This window comes from Cornus florida, unplaced genomic scaffold (assembly GCF_030987335.1).
Source record: "Cornus florida cultivar Cherokee Brave unplaced genomic scaffold, ASM3098733v1 CherokeeBrave_3.0.0_Hap2_Chr06, whole genome shotgun sequence".
NCBI classification, from domain to species: domain Eukaryota; kingdom Viridiplantae; phylum Streptophyta; class Magnoliopsida; order Cornales; family Cornaceae; genus Cornus; species Cornus florida.
This window is the reverse complement of record NW_026775576.1, coordinates 6694780-6703585: the sequence shown is the minus strand read 5'-3', so window position 1 is coordinate 6703585 and position 8806 is coordinate 6694780.

Below are 8806 nucleotides of genomic sequence, written 5' to 3'. Positions count from 1 at the left end.
GGGCGAGGTTCTCGCGTATTATTTTCTTAGGATGATGGTTTCAAGATTTGAATAGGTGTGTTGACCTAGGATCCTTCTTGTGTTACCTTGGACAACTCTTACGAGCTATGGTTGGGATGTGAATGGTGTCATGTAATTAATTGCGTTACTCTCCCTTGTCTTTGGAGACTTGGGGCATTGTGTTAAGGTTCTAGTAGAATCCTGTAGAGTTCCCATCGAACTTATTGGCATCTTGGATTGGGTTTTCTTGCTGATGTCTTGTAACGGTTAGCATTGGAGTTATCCGTTTCATTGTTGTCTGGTTTCGTGTGGTGTCTTTTGAGAGGCATTCTATCCTTTTTTTTTGACCTTGTGAACTTGCTATTTGTATGATCACTTTTATATGTTTATGAGCCCCATTGTTTTCGGGCATGTCTTAGAAACATGTTTAGGATGTATGACTATGTGATAGGTGGTTTACCTATCACATAGGTGATTTATTTGGTTTACCTTATGTGTACTGTGCTCAGTACTAAGATGTTATTTAACTTATGTCATTTAATTTTATGAGTATCCACTATGTGAGTATCTAGTTTATACTACTTCATCTTTCCTACACTTATGTTGGGGTTTTGTGACCGTGGTTGTTGGGATATAGATGTGTGAGCTACGTAGTAGACTAGTGTTTTGAGATTTTAGTTGTCCACTATAGGGATTTTGACCCGTCTTATGTATGTAGCCTTACAGTAGGTCTACTTCAAATCTGTGCTTAGGTTTTCAGTTTTGTGGCTTCGATCCATTGGCTTGAGGGCACAGACTTGTCAGGTTGTGGATTCGGGACTGGTGTTGATGTTGTAGTGTTTTCAGATGTGGGGTGGGGGGGGGGGGGGGTCGTTAGTTACGCTAGCGTTAGGGATTTAAGGCCTTAAGCATAACGGTGCCAATAACATTGTTGTTAGAGTTTTGGGATTAGCTACCCCAACTCTCGCATATACCTGGTTCCCGTAGTGCTTTTGGTTATGATCATTTTGACATTGATGTCACTTGTATCAAAAAGTTTCTTTCTGGGTTGGGGTATGTTATGAACTAATGCCTTATACTATTATGCTACCTTACTGACGAGTAAGTGTGGACGAGTTCTGGTCATTGTTCGTACTGCCATGTCATTCTTGGTCATTTGTCTTGATTCAACTTGTCGTTGTCTTGGGGATTCTCTCGGTGATTGACATTAGGTTAATATGCCGATCTGTTTGGGAGGTGTCACTCAGTTCTTGGTTTTTGTGTTCTTTCGGATGATCTTCAGGCTTTTAGAGTTATCCTTTAGCACCTTATGATCTGTCCTTTGGTTTAACCTTACTTTGATCTTGTTTGGTTCTCTTTTGTCTGTTCTGGATTTCGGGGATGAAATCCCTTTAAGGAGGGTAGGTTGTAATGACCCAGTCATTTTCCTTCCTTTCATTTTTCTCAGATTTTACGGATATTTTTTTTTTCATTGTCTTTTCCTTTCTGAGTTCGGTTTCTCGTCACTTAGTGTCATCTCGAGTGCTCGGAAATGGTTTCTAAGACTCTTTCCTTTGGATTGACAACTTCCTTAAAGGACCACGTCATTTCCACATTTTCACTTTTTAGACACTATTCACTTTTCGTTCTTTTTCCCCGTTGATCACTTTTTGGCACAACCTCACTTTTTGCGTTCAGAGTTGGCTTTTGACTTCACGTATCTTCATTCTAAGTGGTTTCCACGAAATACGTATCTTCACTTTTGTAGAAAAGTACTCTAGTTTCTCCCGATGTCCACAAGGGCATAGATGCAAAGTTCTTCAAAAACATTTTCTTTTCTTGGGGTGGTTTTTGTAAATATCTTTTGAAGATATTTTATTTTAGGGGTTTTTAAGAAAATATTTTTGGAAGATATTTTCATTTTGGGTCATTAGTGCAGTTAACACTTTTTATAAGGACCATTGTGCAATTCATGAAAGTTATTGCAAAATGCCTCGTTTTGAGCCAGGATCCTCGTACGGGATTCATTTTCACTTTTCGTCAAGTCGCCTACTCTTAGAATTTCCTTCTGGTCATTTTTCCCCAGTTTCAGGGTTTATGGCCCCGGTTGCAGTCGAACTTGTTCGGGGCATATTTCTCTGCTCGGGACTCGGTTTTCGACGCCGTTTCTTTCGTTGTTCATATTTTCTCATTTTAGTTCTTTTTTGTTCATAGAGTTCTACCGTTTGAGCATGTTTGCACGAATTCCACTTTTCCAGGCTTGGCGGGACCCGTTCGGGACACTTTTAAGGTTTTCCTATAAATAAGGGTTGAAATAAGAAAAAGCTAACCTTTTCATCTTCTTCCTCCCTCTCTTGGCCAGCCATCCATGGCAGCCATGGCTGCCACCTTCTCTCTCGTCTTTTGAACCTCCTCCCTTTAGTGAAACGCCGTAGTGCCTTAGTGTTTAATGTTCGCCTTGGCGAGGCCTTCATTTCCAATCAATTAGATTTCCGTTTTGGCCATTTTTTTTAGTTCAGATTTAGAGCAAAGTTATGATTTTGGTATGTCCTCTTTGGAGTTTAATATTCACCGTGTTGTCCCCGACAAAATCCTGAAGTATCGTCGGATTCGGAGCGGTTTCATTTTGGTGGCTTTTGAGATTTTCATTTCAAATTGAGGTAGGGGATGTTATAGTTCATATTTTTGTTGTCTTGCATGCTATTGATACTTATACAACTTGTATGCATACTTTTGTTCATAATCTAGAAATTTAATTTAATTATTTTCTTTGTGTAAGATTTAATTCACATGGTTATATATGTGATAGAATTAAATTGTAGTATGCAATTAAATTAAGTTTTGATATGTTCATTAACATATAATAAATCGGGAGTATTTGAATAAGTATTGAAAGTTTTATTTAATCTTTCACTTATATGAAGATTTAATTCACATGGGTGTAACTAGCATGAAATTAACTTATGATGTGATATTAAATTAGGTATTACTATGTTCTTTAACATATGTAAATTTGGGGACATTTGGAATTGTTTAAAATTTAGAGAAAATTAATTAATTAGTTTAATTAATTTTATTTTAAGTGTTTAGTCACTTAATCAGAGTTTTAACTTGATATTGTTGATAATCATGCTATGTCCCTTAACATATGTTAAATTGAGGCTATTTGGAACTTATTTGAAATCTAGGGAATTTGATTATTTTTATTTATTTAAATTCTATCTAATTGTTCCATGTGTTAAATTATGTTTTAGAAGTTGTTCTATGTATAAATCATGGATTTAGACTTGTTGTGTTTTCACTTAATTATGTTTTAAGCATTGCATAAGATGGTTGTTATGTTTATATTCATGAGAATATGTTTCTAATATTGAATATATTCTTAACTTGTGAGTTATAGATTATATTAGCCTTGTAAACTTATTGCTACAATGTCATAGAATTAGTGTTTAAAGTTTACCATGGAAGCATGATTTAAATTGTTAAGTAGATGATATTGTATTGTACATTGTATCATAGTAAAGACTTGAAATTATATATATGCCATTTTAGACTTTGAACCCTAAGACATGGTTTGTGTTGTTTCAAATTACTTGTGCATGGAAGGTGGTTTCGTGCATCATTTAATTGTGTATAAGTTGTGAACTTACTTGTTGATTTTGGATTCTCTTGGGACATTGTTATAAATAACGTGGTTAGAGTTTAGCTCTAGTACGGGAGATAGAGAGCTTCCTATATTATAGTGCGCACTAGGGTGGTATTCCCAGCGGGTTGGTACCCGGAATAACCATTTAGGTCTTGGTTTACTCCGAGATTTGATGTTCAAGTTTTCTACTATTTGATTTTGCATTCAATTCCAAGTTGACAACCAATACTAAATTGTGACTTGTGATTTTAGTTATTAGCGATTTAATATTGTTAAGTACATTTATGCATTATAATTTTTAATGAGTCATTGCAATTTTAATGTTGTTAAGTATATTTATGCTAAAATATTCAAATATATCTTTGGAATGATCCTATAGATTCATTTGGAACATAGACGTTAAGTGGCATGATTCACTTTAGTTGTTTTCATATTTTAGATTTCAAGTTGATAACTTTGAGAATCTATATCTTGTTGTTTTGTATAACATGCTCCTATGTTGTTGGAATTGCATGAATGATATGATTTATGTTAGAAATGATTTGAGGTAGCTTAAGATGCTCCCTGAGTCTTATCTTTGATATAGACGCTAGGTGGCATGGACCGTATGTATTGATTCATATCAATTTAATGAACAGTAAAATGCTAGGTCTATGCATGCTCATCTCCTATGAGTAGCCTTAAGTTACTCACCCCAAAGTTACCGGGGACATTTTTCAGGCACAGGAATCAAGGTTAAGATTCTCGTTATGCTTGGATGAATTATGGACTTGAAGGTTTCCATTTTTGTAAAGGTTTGCTTGAAATGCTGCTTGTAGCCTTATATGTAAAAATGTGTATATTCGATTCCAAACATGTATTGTGTATCTAAGTACACGTGTCGATGCTTATTTTGTATGCATGAGATAAGGCAATGGGCCAACGACATTTAGTTTGTATTCTAACTTTCAAGGTTTTTGATGGAAATATTGAGAAATGTCAAGTTTTTGCTTCACCATGTGTGCATCGGGTGTGAGAATTCCATTCTTATTCTTTTATAGGCTCTCATTAACCATGTATGAGGTGTGGCCAAGGGCTAAACACCATTTTGCCTTAGGTTTTGCATTTTGGTTTCATTTTTTTCATTTTAAGGCAATTTTATGAAAAATTAGGGTTGAGAGGTCATATTTTGCATTGGGACTATTTTGAGGCCATGGGCCATTGGGACGCATCTTAAATGTCATTTTACGTTTGTGTGCACGTTTATATTTCACAAAAACTCTTAAGTTTTAGTTTTGAACTTTTCATGGGGTGATTTATGAATTTATATGGAAAATTCATGCATTGGGGTATGGTTTGAAACTCCCTTTCGTTTTAGCATGTTATGTAGGCTTGTATGAGGCTAGGAAGTGTTTCCAAACTTGTCCCGGATCATTGGGAATGCATGCATAGCCTTAAAGTTGGGACCAAGCACCTTTTTTCACACTTGACAGCAGAATGCTACTGTCAAAGGGTGCGTCGGCCAGCTGATAGCCAATTATTAGCCGGTTGACACATATTCGAGCAATTCCAATAGCCTTTCTAGGGAAATTAGTCGTTTTGGCCGTCTAATGAATGGGGTTCAGCCAGCTAGTAATGGAGGTTTGGCCGGCTGGTCCTTGCCGTCGGTCGATCGACCATCCCTGAAGCTTTCCCTTTCTATTTTCCTTAGACAACTTCATTACAACAACTTCAAAAGGTCATATCTCCTTCATCTCTAATCCAAATCAGGTCATTCTTAAGTCTAAATTCAAGAGCTTGAAGGTAGATTTCCAATGGTTCCAACCATATATCAAAACTCCAACCGTAGTGAGAGTTATTACAGTTTTAATCAGATAGGTTTGTGGTATCTCTTAAACGGAGAATGCCACTTCATTCCATTTTCATATCTTTTCCATCCGGACTCCGGATCAGGTAATTCTTGAGTCTAACTTTGTTCATTTTTGGTTGTCTTTCCAATATTTTGCACGTTGGCACCCATGTTAGTTTAAAATGAACATTTTACCCTTGGTTCATTTCTTTTCGGGTTTGGAATCCTTACTTCAGTATTTGACTCATTTGAGTTCCGTGGCTTCATGAAGAGTCATTTTGGTGCCTTAGGGATGATGGACATATCTGGAGACCATTTTTCATCTTTCGTTTCCACATTTTGGATCTGTCAAGTCATCTTTAGTTCATCACTGACGCACTGGGTTTATAAAACTTGGGCCATCACATCAGTTGTCTTGCAACTTGTGGATAGATCTATAAAACAACCTCGTGGTATCATTGAAGATGTACTCATCAACGTGGATAATTTTTACTTCCCGGTAAACTTTATGATTCTAGATATTGAACCAGTCCATAATCCAATAAAACATATTCCTTCGATCCTTGGTCGGCCCTTCTTAGCTACGGCTAATGCTTCAATTAATTGCCGAACTGAGGTGATGGATATTTCTTTTGGAAATATGAAGGTGAAACTTAACATCTTTAGTGCTTCTCAACATCCTCAAAGGAATATGAGTGTTTCTCTCTTAACATCATTAATGAAATGGTTGAAGAATCTCTCCTATTTATTTCAAGTCAAAATCCTCTTGAAAATTTCTTGGCTCATTTTGACTTTAAATTTTTTGATATTGATCAATCCATTCGTGAAGTCAACTCTTTGCTTGATGCCAATGCAATCTCAGACTTTCCTTCTTGGAAAGTGCCAAAGGAACCTCTTCCATTAATTTCCAGCACTCGTCCCATCCCTTCGCTGAAATCTCCACCTCAACTTGAGTTAATGTGACGACCATGGATTTTTCAACCCAGTGTGTCTTGTGATGACCCAAAGCAGATCCAGAATGCGGAAGCAAAACGAAAACAAGTCCATAGAGATGTAAGTTATCTCTAGGACACAAGAATAGACTTTCAAAGAGTTTCGAGGCTCAATGGAAGCAAAATGAAGATAAGGGTAACAAAACCCTACCAAAAGAAGGACCAAGGGTAAAATGGTCAAAGATAAGGGTATCAAAACCCTACCAAAAGAAGGACCAAGGGTAAAATGGTCATTTTATCCTAAGAGGAAGGAATTTAACTTCCAACATGTCAAATTATATCAAAAACATCCAAAAACATCCTTTGGTAACTTCACATGAAGTCCCAACGCCAAAGAAAGAGAAAACCCAAATGAACCCTATCTCGGTTCGAACTAAATCTGACACCCTCTCACTAAAATAAGGATATCTTGAGCTAGGAGAAGAATCTAAAGCTAAAATTAGTAGCATTGGAAATATTACTTTGACGCAGTCAATTTAGACTCAAGAACGGACCAATTTGGAGTTGAAACGAAGAAGTTACGACAGTTCAAAGTTGGAAGACCAAAGCTGAACCTGCAAAAAGGTTCTGGAGGACTTGAACTGGTTTAGCCCCCCTGGAACCAGTTTAACATGGGCAATACAAACACACCAGACCAAAAACACACCTTGAACTGGTTCAGCCCCTCTGAACCGGTTCAACTCAGGCAGAATTGAACCCAAACAGAATAAACAGTGAAATTACAGAAAAATGAGTTTAGAACGCGATTTTCGAGACCAAGATGACATTTTTCAGAAAAATGTTGTGAAGAAACCCCCTCCCCCCCCCCCCCCCCCCCCGCGGCCCCAAAATCACATTTTCTATGTGACGAAGTCGAAACCAAAAATTATTTCCCAAAGGAAATCCCCAAAATGCCCTTAAGCCGAATTTTTCAACAAAAATGTGAAATGAGTCCATACGAGGCTCATTTCACCAACGAAAGTTTTTCATGAAAATGATCATGCACAGAAACATAAATAGTGATTTTAAGAGCGTGGAAACGGTCCGCGGCTTTCGAAAATTGCCGAGTCAAAATCCGACCCCCCGACGGCCAAAAAGCGAAAATGAACTTGAAATGGAAATTTTGAAATCTAAAATTATGAAATGGTTTTAAAGGACCGTTTGGCCCTTGGCCACACTTCATACATGATTAATGAGACCCTATGAAAGAATGAAAATGGAATTTCCACACCCGATGCACCATGGTGAAACAATAACTTGTGATTTTTTTCAATGTTTTCATAATATTTCATGAAGTCAAAAGTTACATAACATGCAATATAAATGTCATTGGCCTCTGGCCTCATCTCACACAAGTCAAATACATTACAAAAGCTTTACTTATGCACATATTACATATATGGAATCAAATATACACATTTTGACATAAAAGGCTACAAGTGGCATTTCAAGCCAACCTTTACAAGAGTCATGAACAAGAATACACCTAAAGAACTTCAATTCATCGAAAAGTTACCGAGATATTGTGTATCCCAAACCAAGGCATCTGTTCCTGACAAATCACTCGGTAACTTTGGGGTGAGTAAACAAGTTTACTTGTGGGAATGAGCATGCATAGACTCGAATTTTTTTACAGATTTTTACATTAACTTGAAACAATTCAAAAGGATCATGCCACCTAACGTCTATGTCAAAGTGAGACTCAGGGATCATCCTAAGCTACTCATGCAATTGAAATGAGGTACACGACATACAAGCATACCAGTTCCAAGTGTACTAAACGAAGATGAAAAAGTGCGAGATAAGTATACAAAACACAGGTATACTAAATGAGATCGGAAACACACAAAGCAAGTATACAAGACACTAGTATACTAAAATGGAATCTAGATACAAGAAGCAAGTGTACAGTTTCAAGTATACTGAATGAGATCTAAATACACAAAGCAAGCATAATATCTATGGAATTAAACAAGGTAGGAATACTCCATGTAACACAACAGGGTTTAAATCTTCAAGAATACAACACTTGATATTTAAAGAGTGAATTCAAGGATAAAACATGATGTCTATGTAATTCAAGCAAGTTGGGTCATTCCATATAACACGAAAGGATTTTAAATTTTCAAGGAATTCAACACTTGAAATCTAAAGAGTGAAATTAATGACATAAAAAGGCTCTTAAGTCTTCAAGGGATAACACTTGAAACTGAAGGATGAAATCAATAACACGAAAAGAATTATATGTGAAATTAAGGATAGTGCATAATATCTATGCAATTAAACAAGGATGGAATCTTCCATACAACATGAAAGAGTCTTAAATCTTCAAGGAATACAACACTTGAAATATAAGGAGTGAAATCACGGATGAAGCATAAA